Source organism: Opisthocomus hoazin, chromosome 8, assembly GCF_030867145.1.
Source record: "Opisthocomus hoazin isolate bOpiHoa1 chromosome 8, bOpiHoa1.hap1, whole genome shotgun sequence".
NCBI lineage: Eukaryota > Metazoa > Chordata > Aves > Opisthocomiformes > Opisthocomidae > Opisthocomus > Opisthocomus hoazin.
Window position 1 is genome coordinate 33,840,498 of NC_134421.1, and position 18,212 is coordinate 33,858,709.

Below are 18,212 nucleotides of genomic sequence, written 5' to 3' on the forward strand. Positions count from 1 at the left end.
AAATTATTTAACCCTGAATATTTCAAATATTATTATCCTAACATCCCTACACCCCTTCATAAATTCCAACCCATTTATGTTGACTATCTGAATATGCAGATCAATTTCTGTACATCACCCCCTAAATTCCAGTAGTGGGAAATGTTGGTTTTCATTTAGAAGTGAACACTGCTTAACAAGCGTTCTGGAAAATAACTAGAGAAGCAAGAAGCACATGTACTGATGTTACTTTCCTTGGGAAGGAGAGAGGACTTTTAATTTAGATTATTTCAGTCATCCTATATACATCTATAACGTTACAAGTGAGAGAGCAGCAAACTGTAGTGCAGAAGGGAAAACAAACAGTTGGAAAACTTTTCAGTAATACATGATGGAACCACAGCCAGATTATACTCATCCCTCGTTTCTGCTGTGCCAGCAACTGAAAGCCTGTGAGTATGGTGCAAGGAGGGCTGCTGTCAAATTCTGAAACCTGCCTAGCACTGCAGACTGATGCAAATTTTCCTGCTGCAGCAGAGACACTGACTTTTGCAGGCAGTCCTATCGCACTAGCCTACTTCAAATAGGATCACGAGCATGTTAACATTTCCCACTCTAACAGCCCTACACAGCAGCAACATGGATCAGTTAGCCCCAGTGGTGTAACTTTTTACATTTTTCAACCTAAAATGCATTAATTCTTAGCTGCTGAGGTGATACATTTCATCTGTTATATTCACTGAACTAAGGCCAAACTGGACAGAACAGATTTGTAAAGGTATGTTCATTTTAGCCATTTTTGTAACTCACTATGTACTGAAGCGACAGCCAAGTTCTTTAATCTCTAGCACACCTAGGCTTCCTTGCTGGCCATCAGATAGCCTAGGGAACAAGAAGTAATCATACGATCCTCAGAACTCAGTCTACTACTTGTGTGGTACTGTACATGACTCATTGGAGACCTTCCCTAGAGAATAATCTATAGCTGACACTTTTGAGAAGTTTAATTACGTTTTTAAGTGTTTGAAATTTCTGTCAAGTCACTACTACAGACATATGCTATCAACAGTGAAATATAACCTTAGATGAAGCACATCTAGTGGATTACTTGGTAAAAAACAGTACTAAAATAGACATATAAATAACGCATAAAATCTGTATGAAAAATCACAGGACACCACATAACCCATTGGTACGTCAGGCACAGGTCTAATGCGTGCCTACAAATGCACACACTTCATAGGGAAGTATTTACAGTTTTCTTGGAAGTCAAATGAACTTCTGGGAAGTAGCAACCACCATCACCAAGGAGCCAGCAGATAGATTCACTGTCCTCACAAGGTGCCAGCCCCCCAACAAAATCCCTACCTCATTCAGGAGACAAACACTGAACCACTCATGAATCAGCTGCTAAATTGCTGCGGTTCACATCATGGCCTCTTAAAGCAAGCAAACAAAAAAATACTGTAAGGCATACTGTAAACTGATTTACAAATAGTTTAATCATGCACGTACAAGGTGATTGTGCTAAGCAAACTGTAGAAAAAAAGCGCACTGCCGGCCCCAAGCTATGCTGTCCCTAATTTTGCGTTAAAATAAAAAACCAAACCCTACTGACATCCAATTTAACTGTTAACACCTCACTCAAGTGTAAAGCAGCTGGGCAAAACTGTGCCATTCAAACAACTGAAAAATATATTTAGTGGAAGTGGGAAGGATCTACTCACTGTGTATCTGCACCAGCACAAAAATTTCAAGCCTCAGTAATAACGCATTTCTATAAAAATATAAAAAAAAAAAACAAAACAGGAATCCCTAGTCCCAAATTACACACTATTTAAAAAAAAAAAAAAGCAAAAGTGGCATTTTCTTCTTCTCCACATCTTAGTTTGGAACGCAAGTGCGATGGGATTTTAGCACAGAGCAAAAGAAACTCAGCTTCCAGGTTTCTGAGATTTTTACCAAATTTCTGTTCAACAATGGTTTTACTCTCACCAGTACCGTAAAAGGAATACACTCACAAATACAGATTTGAAACCCAAAGAAAGTTTAAATAAAGCTTGTTATAAGGGCTAGGTTATGAGTAACTTGGCAAGTAGGTTTTAACATACAAAATTTAACATCAAACATTTTGGTGACAGTTTTAGTTACATTTTATTTGTAAATCTAGACTTGCATTGCACAGACAGCACCCCTTTATTCATTCTAGTTTTACATTCTTTTTACATGTCCCTATGTAGTTACAAAATTTCCTATAACTACCCACCTCAAAATAGTCCATTCATAATGAAAGGTAATCAATGATGTGACTTAACTGAAGTTGTGTTTGGTATTGGAATTAATTCATAGAAAGCCTTTACGATGAATTTAAACCAGGATTTCTCTCAGATCGCTAACAGTCAGCCCACACTATTTACTATTCGAAGTAATATGTAAAATACTACTACTGTTCACCATACACTGCCAGGCTGTATTATTCCATCATCTCCAGCATTCTTCTGCAATATTTCCTTGTTTGTTCTGAAGTCAAGAACACAGCAGGCTTTCTGAAGCTACATTTCCTTGGTATAGCACACTTCAGAAATAACATTTCATACAGAACAAACCTAAAATCTAACTACTTAAACACCTCATTGATACAGTATTTCACTTATTCCTCCTTAGCTGACAAGGAAGTTTTATATATTTCATTACACAAGAGTTTACGTTCTTTTCAGTTCCTGGGTTATGTCCAATTTTTGACAATCTGAATGCTAGCATTTCTACAGACTAATGATGGAGCAGAACATAAAGCTGAAAGCACCCAAGTGATGGAAGAGAGCTGAAGATTTTCTTTCTATGGAAGAATGAACACTAGCCGTCCCTTCCCCATCCTACCCCCCTCCCCATCATTGTAGCTATCAATCAACAATAAAAGCTATGTGTACTTGCATAACTCCACTAAAAGAAAAAACAAAACTAACACACACACACATCTAGGTCACACACTTGTATGAGAGGCACTGGAAAGCAACATGAAGAAATACAATCTATTCTAGACATTTTGACATCTGACAGCACGATTAGAAAACAGGTCTTACTTCAAATGTGTTTATTTTCTTGGAAAAATTCTAGAACTGTATGTAAACAAGCACTATAGCGGTTCATAAACTGTCAGATAATTTCAAAATAATTAGCTACTACATGCGTAGCACGTTGAAACAAATACTTAACTCCTTTGGTGCAAAAGCCTAAAACTATGTATTTCGTGTACAATATGAAAACTTACGTTAGAACACTTCATACGAATCCAATGCACCATCCTCAATGCACTGCTCACTTTATAGTCAGCACTAGAGCAAATCAATCTAGTAGTACCACTGCAACCAGTCATCTTTGCAAGAGCAGTTTGACATATCATATAACAACTGGTTAATATCACTTTACTTACTCACATAAAGTATCTTATGGTAGGCAACATTCAATCATTTTATTAAGAGCTTTCCCTAGAGTATGCTACTTAAGTACTTCAGTCTGTCCTCAAAGCTTCAGCTGAACAGGTTTCCTCCTTCTTGGACATCTTCCTACTCTGAACTACCAAGAAATCATCCTTCCTAAGCAGAGCTTATAACCCGTAAATTCCAAGCTGACTGGCATATGCTTAAATTGAACTTTATTTTTCCTACTTATCTTGCTAAGTTTTGTCACCCATAGTTCAATGAGAAGTCAATAAAACACTAAGCGAAATCTTACATGAATCGGGATCTAAATAAAGAGCTGCTCAAAACTACTCCAATCTACCTATCATTAGGTAAGAGTACAGGAAGCTATCAGAGGCGAGATGTGAACAGAGAACTTAAATTAACTGCTTGCCAATTAATTTTTTTACACGCTTGTACCCGTGAACCTTAAAACTTCACAAATATTTAAACGAGGACAGAAATATTCACAAGCTTGCTTTAGGCAGAGCCCCAGGGTAAATCGGAGGTGCTTATGTCCTTGAAGGCGGTAGACAGGATAGGGGACAGGCTTTAGTACATATAAGTGTCATTGATTTATTTTAACATCAGTAGTGAAGAAATCACAGCAAAATGCTCAACGGATAGGGTATTGGCACAATCAACCCTTTGGAAAGGTAGTTTTCTTTTTAATTTCACAAACAACATTAAACTACTTTTTACTCTAATATGAAACTTAAAAAAACATACCATTTAAGATTAGTAAGTTACATTTAAAAAACAGAATTCTGTATTACAGCTGACATCAAGAAACACAAATTCTTCAAGAGAAAAGTAAAATTAAACTTAGCAGATATACATGAAGTTGTGATCTATGGGACCAGTTTATAGGGATTTAACAGAACCAGAAACCCTGAAGCAGGAAGAAATAAATATTTATTAAGCAAACATTCTGACACTTAGGCACCAAAGTCATAGTAAAAGAAAACACATTTGTGAAGGACAGGTGACCCACATTCACTGTAGGCACAGAAAATCTAAGACAAATACTTGAACTTTAGATTTTGAGGGGCACTTTGTTGTCCTTTACTAGTAGAAACATTTCAAGACCTTAAGTGGCCATAAGTATCTTCAAGTAACAGTCATAATATACACTTAAACAGAAACTAGAAGCTTATCTAAGTTTCTGGTATATGTTGCGCCTCTGAGACAAAACACACATTGCTCTAGAACTCAAGACCCAGAGGACAAGCTAAAAATGCTCTCCCAACCGTTGTTAGCAGAAAAAGTTCTGGAACTGGGGGAGGGAGGATGCAAGGACTGGATAAGAAAGGTTCACCTATCTACCTGTCTACAACAAAAAGGAAGAGGAGGGAAGTAAAAATAAAAAAAAAAAAAGAAAATAGTTTGTCTGAAGCCTATGTAGGACATTCCCTTTTTCCTTTCCTGTATACATTCTTTTCTAGTCTGGCAGTTTTTAGGAACGGAGCACTCTGGAGTTGCAGGACTGACCGACTGGCATGTATTACTCAGAATTTCTCTAAATACAGGCATAACAATATTATTATAATAATATAATACCACAAAGTTCAAGTCTAGAGCATGATTTATTAGATAATATTGTATTTAATATTAGCTTGCTCACTACTGCTTAAGACCTAGAATGTCCTAACCAAATGCCTTTTAACAAAGATCAATGTAATGGTATCCTTCCCAGCAAAATTCCAAGTGAAGTTCTCTCAGGAGCTATCACCTAAAACTTATGCAGTAAATGAAGAACAAGACAGCTATCAGAAAGATAAGGAAGTAGGCACATTCACACAGAACAACTAAACATTTGCCAACCAAATGTTTTTAGAAACCTTGAAGTAGGAGCCAATTATTTAAGAATTTAAGACTACCTCCAGTCGAGCTGCACAAATACTGTATAGACCGATATGAAACATCCAGCTTACTTTAGCATTAACATTTGTACACCTAAGAGAATTAACACGAAAACTACCACTACTCTAGTCCTTTTACATTTATGGCAATACAAATTGATGAGTAATATGGACACTGCACTCTCAATTTCAAGGCATGAAAGTCTACTCAGCAGATTTTAAGAGAATGAAACACAAGTCAGCCACCATGACCCAGAAAAGATGCACAAAGATTTAATTCTACTGTCCTAAAACACTTCTCAGACAGGTACAGCAAGCTATATATTAAAATGAATTGTTATAACTACTGTAATTGTTTTACTTTTTCATTGTATTACCAGCCAAAAACATTCAAATAATGAGGACCCCCAAAAGCTTAACCTTCACAAAAAAAAACCCACCAAAAACCAACAACAAAACAAAAACCAAAACACAAGTCACTGTCTCAAAAACCTTGTGACCCAAAGTTTCATGAGACATTAAAAAAAATATATTTAAGAGTCACTTGGCTTTCCTCATTAATAAAAATGTATTACCTCTGTTAATTTTAGCTTTAACTCTGCAATAAGTCAAGTAAAGGATATAGCACTTCATACTATTTTTACTGCCAGTTTAATTCAATTTGTATGTTATTTAAAAAAAAGCTGGAGATTACATCTGATTTCTCTCAAAGAAACCTGCCAAGTGGAGAAAAAAATATTTACTAACTGAAATCCAATACGATAATAAAACTCCACAAAATCTGACATTGTACTCATACAATTGAGTTTAGAGCATCTCACCAGTACTCTTCGCTTATTCCAAAGTGAAGAAGTATAATCATCAGACAAGTGAACCAGATTTGGATGACATACAGTAGATTTCACAGGTCTCTCTAAAAAAAGATCGAAATCTAACATGCATCCCTGTCAGCTTTCATAGATAAAAGCATAGTTCATCTGTACAAGCAGAGAGACAACAGGATACTGCTGTAAAAAAAAAAAAAAAAAAGTCAGAGGTGCAATCATTTTTCTCTTGTAGTAGCATTAACATACGTAACATACAATTATACTCAAAAGGTTCCTAAATCAAAGTGAAGAATACGACATGAAATCTAAGTAAAGACATGGGGGGGGGGAAGACAGATTTGGGCACCACAAGTAGCAGAGAAAAAGGAGAATATGATACAGAAATAGCAGATGCAGATCCTTAAATTCAAAGACAACGAGCTTTAGCCTGATGAGGAAAACAAGCAGTCACATAGACTACTGAAAAATTGTACCAGCTGTATTTTAAACAGATTGCAGAGACAGGAATATCAGGCGAGGAGGGAGGAGGTACTTGAGGTACTCCAGATGACAGATACAGGCCTAAACTTCATTTGTAGAGACAGCAAAAGAAAACATGGTCTTTAAAATATTGTTTGGACAAGGAAGAAGGATATGAATTAAACATAACTGTGGATTCAAGGAGAAGAGGGGAGAAAAGAGGGCTACTCCCAAACAACTGCCCTGGGCTAGAGAGGATTATACCACTGTCAGCCGCATCACAAACAGCGAGCAAACGAGTTAAGTTTGAAAAAGATGACAACAAGCTCCAAGACATTCAAAATGTTTACGACAAATAGAAACATTGCAAGAAAATGCAGGACTGACTGAAGGCACACAGAGCTATAAAACTCTACAAAGAAATGCAGTAACCTAAATAAAGGAGAGAGCATGCAAGATTTCTATGAACGCTGCACACCTTGGGACTAGTGTGCAGAGGGCACAAACGAGGGAAGATGCCTGCAGCAAGCAATACTGCAGATGCTGAAGAGGGACAGGGCTGTGACAGCCAGGCAGGTTTCCCTAAATCATATCTCCTCTTATTCCCAGCTTATTCCAGCTCTTAGCTACACACTTCATAAAAATCACAACTACACTTTGAAAATGTAAATAGATTTTTGATTGCAGTATTGTACCACCTGATCGATGCATAACAACAACTATTTTCAATTATTGTGGTGATTTAAAAGCAAGAGTAAATTTTATTTAAACTAAAATTTGCCATCTAATTACATGCTTCAATCAGTGTTTTAGTTACTGAAAAATACAGACAGCTACAAACAAAGGCGTATTACATGCCCTACTTCTAATGGTTGGCTGAAAACACTAAACTTGTTGAGTGACATCAAGAGGGGAGAAAAAAAAAAGAGTGCCCTCGTGTTCCACTAAGATTTTTTTTTTAAGGAAAATAACAACAACTGTGCTTTAGAGGAGTAACTCAGAGATATACAATTTTTTTAAAACATAACTACAACAAACTCCAAGATGTCAGAAGAATCTTAACATACTTCCCTGAAGAAGTAGCCCTCCCTGTGTTTGCTTGGTGTCTTCATTTGCCTTTGGTTTCAGAACTCTAGGCTTGCCAAGAGCTATTCCTTTCAAAACCTCAGGAATTCCATTACTAGTTTTAAGCTAAATTAAAGGAACATAGAAGCATTCAATGCATGGCGAAAGTATGCACAAAGTGTTTGTTGATACTCATAAATAGACTGAAAAATTTAGACATGTCTGAAGGATAACTGCTGCACAGTCAGCTCTCTTTTGCTCTGCTGTACAGCTAAGCAAAAAGCTACTGCTGTCATTTCAGAAAAGCTCAGCATAAGATACAGTGCTACCAAGATGTAACACAGTTAGCACTAGATTGTTCATTTTTCACTGGGAGTTTATACATAAACCAGAGTTTGCATTTCTGAAAAATAAACAATAAAAAAACCCCCACAACAGTGGGAGTTTCTTCTTTAAAGCTACTGCTTCAGCATCTCCATTCAGGCAAAAGATGTCACGCTCTTCCCAAGGCACAGCAAAATCAGTCAATTCTCCACCCTGTCTAAGCACATTAGAAGTCATGAAATAAAGACCTTCCATCTCAGAAACAGATCTAATATTGTGCTGATGAGCGTCTTTTCAATGTTCACATAATAAACGGTATTACCACAGTCACTTCTATTGAGTAAATTATGATAAGAATTGAAATATCCCCACCTGCGTATTGTGCCAGGTGTCATACTAACGCAGAAGATGACAATATCCCTGTCCAAAGCATTTAAGAAAATTTGCTTGAAAGACAAATGCTCATTTGTGTGAAGGTGAGTAATCCCAGCAGATAACAACTACTATGCAGTTTAACTTCTTTGGCAGCAGCCATGGGAAAAAGGTGGAAATACCAACACGCCAGTTTAAACTGCAGCTCCAGAGAGTCAGATCAAAGTTCTGTATCTTCCACTAGCAACACAGGAATCCAGGTACCACCATATGGGATAGAGAGTCTATTTTACCCTTGAAAAGGCAGGAAATTAAAGCAACTTTTCACCACTGAGTCAGCACACAGTAACAGATCAGTGGTTTACAGTAACCGTCACCACTGTATGAGTGACAGCAGTAGCATCTCAACCCTGCCAGCACCAAAATCAATATGAAGAAAAGGCAAGGGAAAGAATTAAGTTATTCAGACTAAAAACATGGTTCCCCAGTCTCTCCTGAGTTTACAGTCCAGGAAAACTATCACTACCCCAGATATGCCAACTGCCCTATAGTTCTCAGCTATTATTACAAGCACAGACAATTCATACAGTATTTCTGTATCACATTTTCCTCAACAAAAAAGTAGCAGACACACACACAAGAAAAAGCTGAATAGCAAGAAATACTTGAGTACCTTTGCCATAAGATACATGGTTATCATAAATAAAGGAAAAGGATAAGCTAAAAACTACATTTGTGATGTTTCCCTGGTTCAAAAACGTACCGATGCAAAGATGTTTTTACCAACAGCCAATGCTGAACCTGAGCCTTTACACCAAAAAAAAAAAAAAAAAAAAAAAAAAAAAAAAAGAAGTGCTGTGAGAAGTGACATGGTTTATTAGTAGGCATGGGGCTGTTGGGTTGACAGTTGGTCTTGACGATCTTAGAGGTCTTTTCGAACCTTAATGATTCTATGATTTCTAAGTGGCAGGTCTAGTAACTGTGGCTGATTCTGGAAGCTGAAGTAAATAAAGGTGACCATCCAGCACGGGTGGTTATGATAGTAACAGTGCGCAACGCAACAATTTTACGCGCGTCATAAGTCAGAGGAACACATTGCCTAACACAGACATTAGTGTTACTTTGTCGACTGAGATTCAGGCAAAAAGTTTAGGGATTATCCTGGACCACCTGAGAAGTCAGTGACAGATTAAGCACAGCTCATGCAGCAAGAAGCTTCTCATCTCACTACCCCACATATGGATGTGAAAGCATTTTAGAAGAAGAACAAATAAGACATGAAATTCAAGTACTCTAAGGCAAGAGAAGGGAACAGTCAGTAATCACAAGGCCACTTCCACTAATTAGAAAAGAATGCATATAGTCAGTCACAAACACGCAATAATCATGAAATTTTATTGTATAAACATCAGAAATAAGTTATTAGTTCTTTTTGTTAAAGCCAAGGGATGATTATTTCTGTTGTCATTTCAAGCTTGGGGGAAAGACTGAAATTCTAGAGAATCACACATCTCCAGGAAAATCGTCCTCAATATTAAGAGTCAACTAAATTGGTTGCCATGATCGCTGCCACCCTGCCAGAAGCGGTGAAAAGGAAACTTTGAAGAGTACACTATACTTGGAGAATACATGACATACATACACATGCACATTTATATGCATACGCACTCATATGAGAAAATACCACACACCAGTTTATCACCAATTCAAGTTCAAAAAGAATGTTCACATCTAACATTGATTACAACAAAAAAGGCCAACAAGAAAAGATGATGCTTAAGAGTGGAAAATTCAAAGTCTGTTACATTAGGATTGCTGTTCTACAACTTACACACAACCAACATATCAACTGCATACGCTGCTTGAAATTACACATCTCTGGACAGCAGTCTTCAGCCAACAGCTCCTCAAATCGTTGATAAAAAATGATGTTATTCAGTGGCCGACAAAAATAAAACCCATTACATCTGTTCCAGAAAATATCACTGAAAAGCTGCAGATAGGTCATCTCTTCCAGCAGTAGCTACTGCCCAAAGTTACTCATCGCCACCCAGCAAAGAGAGGTTACCACCCATACAGACTTACAACAGAGTGAATCCTGTAAGAGCACACTAACCCACTCCCGGAAAAATTAATCAAGGTAACTGACCAGTGAAGGTAGACTGAGATAGTACTGTCCATTTAACTGCTGATCATGCCTGAAGCACGTAACACTGCATGCAGCTTCTTTGGTGGAAAGGATCATTAAGCATGGTAATCTATGGCAGAGCAGTAGAGACAAATGGCTGGAGGACACAGTATCTACAATTTTCACAGAAGTTTGGAAGAAGGGAGAAAAAAAAAAAAAACAAACCACAATGCCTACCCATATCCTGAAACATTAAGTACAACTTTTGTGATAGCATGAAAGCCTTAAGACAGATTTTGAAAACCACTAACCATTAAATAGTTACTTAAGAAGAAAAGTAAAACACTGCCTCCTAGGAAACTGTCTGAAGGTATAATATACGTCTTAGGTCAGCCTCATCATTTTCATAGGTTTGTTCATTTGGTTTTTTTAATCTACTTATCACTGCAAAATACCTTGCAGTTTTCTTAGTGGACACTCTAATCACGATCTTTTCTGATTTTAGTCTTCTAAAAACTCAATACACATGCTGCACAAATTCATTGTTTCAAGAAATTGATGGATGAACAGCAGTTATAAACAGGAGCATGTTTTTCCCATTAAGTACCGCTAAATGAAACAATAGGTACCAAATAAAAATGCTAAAAAAAAAATCGTTACTATACAAAAGGCCAGATTCTTCCCTCAGAATCCCTTCAAAGTACATAATGAAACCAGAGACCCACTGCCACAGATTAAGGTGTCTTAGATGTAAAATACGCCCATGAACCATAACTGAACAATGTCTTCAAACCCTCACTGCTGTACCAGCTTAACCTCACCGAATAAGCCCTGTATAGAATATACTTCAAACTGGCATAATGTGTCACTGTCACCAAAAGAAACAGCCACACCCTGCTCCCCTTACTGCTTGCTTCCACCCCCATCTCTGCGCCAGCACAAATGTTTGTGCAGCAAACTGATCCAGCTCAAACCCAACCCTCCCCTCCCTGCCCCTCCCTCAAGTCAGTTCAAACCTCAGCCCAGTTCACCACATAACCATACAAGTATTTGCCTGCACAAAGGAGGAAGCAGCAGCACGGGGTGGAAGCAAACAGCACCGTGTTTTCCAATGGTGGAGCTGGTCCATGCCAGCTGTGGGCCTATGCAAAGCAACAGGGAACAGGCCGGTATCCGTTCCGCCAGCCTCATGCGTTCAGGCCTGCGAGCACCAGCCGCTCTTCCCCTCCCTCTCTCGGATCCCACCTCTTCGCTCACGCAGCCACCGACCGTACGCCACTGCGGGGTGAGTCGGTTCAGGGCGCGGAGTCAATTAAACACTAACTCTACCAAAAAAGAAAAAAAAAAAAGTTACTCTTTTTCAGCCAGTTCAGCTTCCTGAACCAGCGCCTGCTGCAACCCTTCCCGGCACACAGGAGCAACAGGAGGAAGGAGGCTGGGAAAGCAGAAGGGCCAATTTTGATCAGCTTATGATGCTGTGGAAATACATTCGTACACCACTGCATTTTAAATTTAAACTTGCCAGAGCGGCTGAACATGATTACTTTATTATTTTCAATTAATTTGTTCCTAAGATTAAACCTTGTCCCTTTCTTTTTTTTTCCCTCCCCGAAAGCTAAGCAGCCATTGTCTACTTGGGCACAAGCAGCAGGAAGCAAGGCCAGTTCACTGTTATCAACCAGTTTCACTCTTCGTGTTTAATAAAATGAACACAGAGCACCAGTGATTTTAACTTGATGATACTTTCACCAGATATTCTTTTAAATATCACTGGTTAAACCACCTCAGATATTTGCACAGGAAGAGCACAGACATAAGAAGATAATGTTTAACATGACTGCATTGGTTTTAACTGCAGTTTAGTATTTCCAAGGAATTTCGACAACCGTTCAGGTGATTACAGTGGTCTTATCAACCTCTCTGCTCAGGAGTGAATTTCATCCGCTATTCAAAAAGTTGTTTTATTTAAACTGCAAGACCCAATGGTCACAGAAGTGAACAAAATTAATTTCAATTAGTTCAGAATCAGACCCATAATAAACATGGATACAGCTACCTTCAAGCTCATTTTTGAACCGTAAAGTATCATAAGTAGGAGTAGAGCCAGACAGTTAGAAACAAGCTTGCTAATTTCCAAACAACAGAATTTATTATTGGATTGCTGGATTTAGCAGGGAGTTATTTCCATTGCAAGTAAATATATTTGTTTACGTTCATCCAGTTAACACAGAAAAGAAGCAAAATCATATCAACTCAAAAGACAAAACATATCAACACCACAGTTCAAGAACTATATCACTGAAGTGCAGAACCAGATTTGTGTACCTGCAAACCAGTCTTCAAGTGCCATATATTGCATTTTTGCAGTTTATGAAACTCTCCTTCTCTCACAAAGATAGATTCTTCCACAAACCTGCCCATCGCACCCATTTAAGACAACCTTCCTTCTCTTTAACAGAAATTTCTTGTATGTTGAAAAAGTGTTCCAAACTACTCTGCCTGGAAAAATTAAACAGAAATGAGAACAGCTTATTTTGACTACAACTCACCACCAACATTTAAGACAAGACACTGAACTGGAAAGCGAGCAAAACTCTGGAAAGCCATTTAACCACATATATACACAACTGCTGGCATGCTGTTTCAACAAAATTTTCAAAGCATTCTTGACACAGAGGCAAATAAACTCAGGGAATCTCAGTCAAGGAATAACATTCTTAACCACCTTCCACTTGGAATAGAGTTAACAGGTTTTGGACTTGGAAGTGGTGAATGATACTGATAAAAGTTTCTTTTTAAGCAGGCATAGGCAGGTGTGCTTTTCGAATGCACTTGCTAACTGAGGAAAACAATGAAGTTCCCTGGCAGTTCTGCCGACTTTATCGAGAAAACAGGGTGCTTATTGGACCTGAAGCCATGTGTCTTTAATACCAAATCATTCTTAACACAGCAATAAATCTCAGAAAAATTGGGTTTTCGTTCCCCTAAATACAAATATATTCTAGAGCTCACAGAGCAGATATAATGACAGATGCGTAATCTAGAATTAGTGCTAACATTAACACCATTAAAGATAAAAAATAGTTATTCGAGAAACTTTTTTGCTCAGTACAGTAAATGCCACTGTCACTTGCACTTTAAGCAAAAAAAGAGCTAAAAAAAAAATCAAAAATTATTCAAGAAAGTAACAAATAAAAAACTTCTAAAAATATTCTTAACATCAGGCCACAGCTGGCAACTTTTTCAGCATTTCCTAAATTTAACCCTGGTTTCTACAGTATGCACCCACTGCAGCAGCAGTCCCATTTTCACCTCACAGCCCGACAACGTTCCGAGCGATCTCTACCCACGCTTATCGCTCCTTACGCACCGGCGCTGAACGAAACGCAGCGGGACCGGGGGGATGAGAAAACGCGCCTTCATCTTCCGGAAAACCAAGTTCAGAGGGAGAACAGAGCCCAGCCAGCGCCCGGACACCTTCTGACCCGGCGACTCTCCACACCCACCCCGCTCCCTTCCCCCCGGAGACGCTCAGGGGAGGGGCAGTTCAAAACGACGGAGCGAGGAAGGTGGGTGCCGCTTCCAGGCACGCACCGAGCATCCCTGCGAGGAGCCCGGCGTCCCCCCCTGGCCCCCCGGCAGCCTGCTGACCCCGGCCCCTAACCCGACTGAACTATCCGTGTGTCTCGGGGTCGCAAGGCGGTGACACACCCCCCCCCCCCCGGCCTTCCCCAGCCCCCGGCCGCCAGCTCCCGCCACCCCCGCACCCCAGGCGGGGAAGGGGAGAAGGGGGGGCGCAGGCCCTACCGCAGGGCCCGGCCCGGCTCCCACGGGAGGAGGCGAGACACGGGGCTGCTCCCGCCCACGGGAGCGCCGGGCCCGGGAGCCGCCGCCGCCACCCCCTCCGAGCGGAGCCAGCTGGGAGGGAGGGAGGGAGCCGGGGGAAGGGGGGGGGAGCAGACGGACACCGGCACCCACCTCCGCCATAAGCCCCGCGCTGGCCGCCGGGCCGCCTGTGAGGGGCGAGACGGCGGCCCCGCGCCGCGCCGCGGGTAACGGCTGCGCCTCCCGACAGCGGCGGCAACAGGGCCTCGCTCCGGCCGGGCCCCGCCCGCGACAACTTCCGGGGAACGGCGCGAACGCCTTCCGGGGGCAGCGGCCGGGGGGCGGGCGCCGCGGGACGGGGGTGGCGGGGGCGGCCGCGGCGGGGCAGCCCCGTCCCCCCGCGCCCTGTGCCGGGCCCCGGGGCGGTGGAGCCGGCAGGGCTTCTCCCGGGAGGCGGCGGGGAGCGCGTCCGGCCGCGGTGCGGGGGGCCGGCTGTCAGGGAGGCGGCCACGGAGCGGGCCTTACCGGTTTCTCAGGTAAAGTTTAAAAACGAAACAAAGCATTAAAGCGCCCGGCTTCGGAAAGGGTCGGCCCGGGCGGTTCGGTGTGGTTTGGTCGAAGTGTCCCGCGTTGCGGGCTGTGTCGCGGCGTTGTTTCAGGGCCCGCCACCGTCGCTCGCCTGCGGCCGCCGAAGCCGCCCTGTCTGCAGAAGGCCTGCTGCGTGCACCTGAAGGCAAGGGCCGGCCGCGTAGTGCTGACAGCAGGCAGCAAGAAACGTGGGAAATGAAGGAGAGGAGGTGCCTCACCTGCACGTTTGGTGGAAACACTTAACAGTCCTCTTAGCTGGTGCAAAAAACCACCACGTGTTCATTCTTCCCGTCGCTACCCGTACGTCATCTTGTCTGCTGCCCGTTTGCAGACCAGTACCCTGGAATCTACAGCTAATCCTGGATGTGTAGTTACCGTCCCAACACGCACACCAGTCAAACGCACGGCTCGCAGCCAGAGTGGCCAGCAGCCTGCGCAAAGCGCTCAGCTTTGTCTCAGATCATGCTGCGCGTTTCCCTCTGGTTGTCTGGCTTCTTTGGTCTTGCTCTAACTCCTGACCTCCCCACTAAACAATGCCTAGCACCGAGTTACTTCGCAGAACTGGTCTATGTAGCTTACTTTCTCAGGGGTTGTGCAACTGATGTTTTGACTGTGTGTCAGTTATCTAAGGTCTTTGACAGGGAGAATGAGGAATCGTGCTCTGACAGTTGCTCACCTTTCTTCCCATCCCTTGACAGTTACTGCTTCGTAGCAGAAGTGGCAGAAGCAACGGGATGACAGTACTCCACTACCCCAATATTCATTTAATCTGTAGGTTGCATGGGAGCTGGAGAAGTTGAAGTGCGTGCAGAGATTTGCTTCAGGTGTGCATGCTAGAAAGGTGATAATATCTAGAAGGAAAAGGGGAGAGGGAACACAACGGTGGTTTAGCATTTGTACCATTGCAGCTGTTGGCTTCTGTGCCTGTGAGTCAGTGCTGAGAGAGCTGGATGGACACAGCAGAGCAAATGGGGTTTTCCTATAGCTGAGTCACGTAATATGTGGAGTCACATAGCAAACTCTGTCATCTGACATACTGTATATGCTCATCTCCCATAAATGTAAAGTATCAGCGGGCTACAACGCAATGAGCTGCTCTTAAGACAAACATCTGCAGGATTCCTTCTGACCTCGAGGTCCTCTGTTATGCAGACTTGCCTTAAAGCCTGCTTGGCTTCAGTTGTTGATCTTGATCTGTGAGTCCACATTCAACCAAGTATTTGTATATTGCAATTTTTCCATAACCGCCTCAGCAGCACCTGGATGAGCAAGGAAGGGAGTCTCCACATGTCTCTTGTGCTGGGTCGTGTATTTCTTTTTCTACTCCTGCTAGCTCTCACCATGCCTGCACCACCTCATGTGAATGGCTGCATTTAAACTATATGTCAGGATTCGTATTAAATTTGGATAGCATAGTGTCTCTTCAACAGTCAAGTTCAACGGCTTCTTCAAAGCTGAAGTGCTGGTTTTGTTCCCCTGTGAAACTGGTCGTCTTCACCGTTTACCTGAGTGTTATCTTACCCAGCTCTCCCAGGTTTACTGACAGACCAGTTCTGTGCTTAGGTATTGGAACTTTGCTGTGCTTTGTGGCTGTTACGTATCTTTCTGCACGTGGTTTTCTGGCTTCTTCAGACCTTGCTGTGTCTCATTCCTGCTGAGAATTTCTAACTGGTCACATTGTTGTTCCTTATCTTTCTCTCTTCATAGATGTTTTGGATCCATGACATTTTGGTTGCTGGTCATATCTACAGTCATTTTTGTAATCCCAAACTGCAGCTCTGTCCAGATGCTCCATCAATGACTAGTCTTTCGAAGATTGCATAGCCGCTTGCAGACCTCTGCAAATTGTGAACTTGCATTGCCTTAAGTCTTTTGATGGCATCTTCAATTCTGTTAGATCTTCCTAAACTTTCTTTAGATCAACGTTGAAGTCAGACACCTCCTCTGTTTTTTCACTATAGCTCATATTCTCTTTAAAAATTAGATGCTGCTACCACCTTTAAAGCTTTTCCATAAGTGGTTAGCCCATAGCTAAAATTTGTAAAATTATTATTTCAGTAGCTAAACATTTCAGTTTGTTTGCTTGGCACTGGGTGTGCTAAATGCTTTTCTGAGGCAACAAAAGTAATCATACATTTCATTGTTCTCTGATTTATAACTGGTTTACCAAATTAAATGTTCACTTTAAAGGTACTATTTAGAATTAACTCCAAATGAAATTGTTCAGCTTAACACCTTTTTATTTAAAAATTAGGTGGTCATATACATATTTTGGAAACATTCGTAGTCTTTGAATAGGAAATAAAATTGAACTGCGTCAGATACAGTGTCGCTTGTATTTCCAGATGTTCTCATTTCACTGTCCTAATGTATTTCAGTGTTGGTTCATAGACTCCTCTTCTTCCAGTTCCTGGATTCTTACAAGATGGTTCCAGTATTGCGTGGTGGAATTTGTTGCAAAATGTGGACTCTGCAGGTCAAGTGCTTTTGCCTGTGACCTGCGTTGATTTAGGCAGTATTCAATTCTGTAAGCAAGAGAGCAGTCCAGCCACATACAACATTTTAACAACAGATTTATCTGATTAAGAAGGTGCTCCCTTATTTTTCTTGTATTATTTCTTAATGTCTGGGCCTGACAAAGAGGCGACTCTTGGGGAATAGAATACCAGATTCTGCATTGTGTTTCTGCAGTTTTCTTTCATATGTTGTTCAGAGATTCATGGCAACAAACTTCTCAAGAGTATGAAGTGAAGGAGTTACATTTCTTCTTCCCAAAAACTTTGGATTCTATCCCATTTCATGTACAAGAGAAGTCTTTTCAGATCGGTATATCCCAGCATGAAGCCTGGATGGATTTTTGGAGATGGATACTGATTCAGATCCTCAACGTTTCAACTGTAAATTCTACTCTTGAAGTAAACACAGGAGAGTAAACAGTTTCTCTTAAAAATAAAGCCATAGCAACAGCCTCATGACAAATCATAGAACTTTGCAGTTACCTTGTTTTGTAATAAAGAAGGTCTTTGATATTGCTATAGGCACCACCTAACCCAGCTACAGGTGAGGGCTCTGTTATAAACACTGTCTTTCGGGGTTTATGATTCAGCAGCAAAAGCATGTTTCTGGTTGAAATGTGGTACAGCAGCTCACTCCCTCTGCTCTAAAAGGCTACCCAGAGTGTAATTTTATTCTGATACACACCCCCTTTCCAAAATCCATTTGACACTGTAACAAAAACTTATTTAAAAAAAAAAAACAACCTCCACACATTTAGTCTATAACAACATTTCAGGAGCTGGAAAACAGATTTACAAAGAGAGTTGGA

The 18,212-nt window shown here is 41.1% G+C and overlaps 1 protein-coding gene and 1 long non-coding RNA gene across 5 annotated transcripts in view; one reads left to right on the forward strand and one right to left on the reverse strand.

Annotated features, from left to right (window-relative positions):
• The window catches only part of FRS2 (fibroblast growth factor receptor substrate 2), a 53,924-nt gene extending 39,353 nt beyond the window's left edge, over window positions 1–14,571 (reverse strand). For 3 of the 4 annotated variants that reach the window (XM_075429174.1, XM_075429172.1, XM_075429173.1), the window contains exon 1: window positions 14,453–14,571. The gene's annotated coding sequence lies outside the window, so the exon portion shown is untranslated. Of the gene's footprint in view, window positions 1–6,120; window positions 6,163–14,452 lie in introns of those variants that run through there. The other variant, XM_075429175.1, reaches the window with a different exon arrangement.
• Window positions 14,572–14,670: 99 nt separating this feature from the next.
• LOC142362317 (uncharacterized) lies at window positions 14,671–17,562 on the forward strand. The gene is made up of 3 exons (XR_012764958.1): window positions 14,671–14,835; window positions 15,586–15,711; window positions 16,595–17,562. It is a non-coding gene; the product is annotated as an uncharacterized LOC142362317 (long non-coding RNA).
• Window positions 17,563–18,212: the final 650 nt, after the last annotated feature.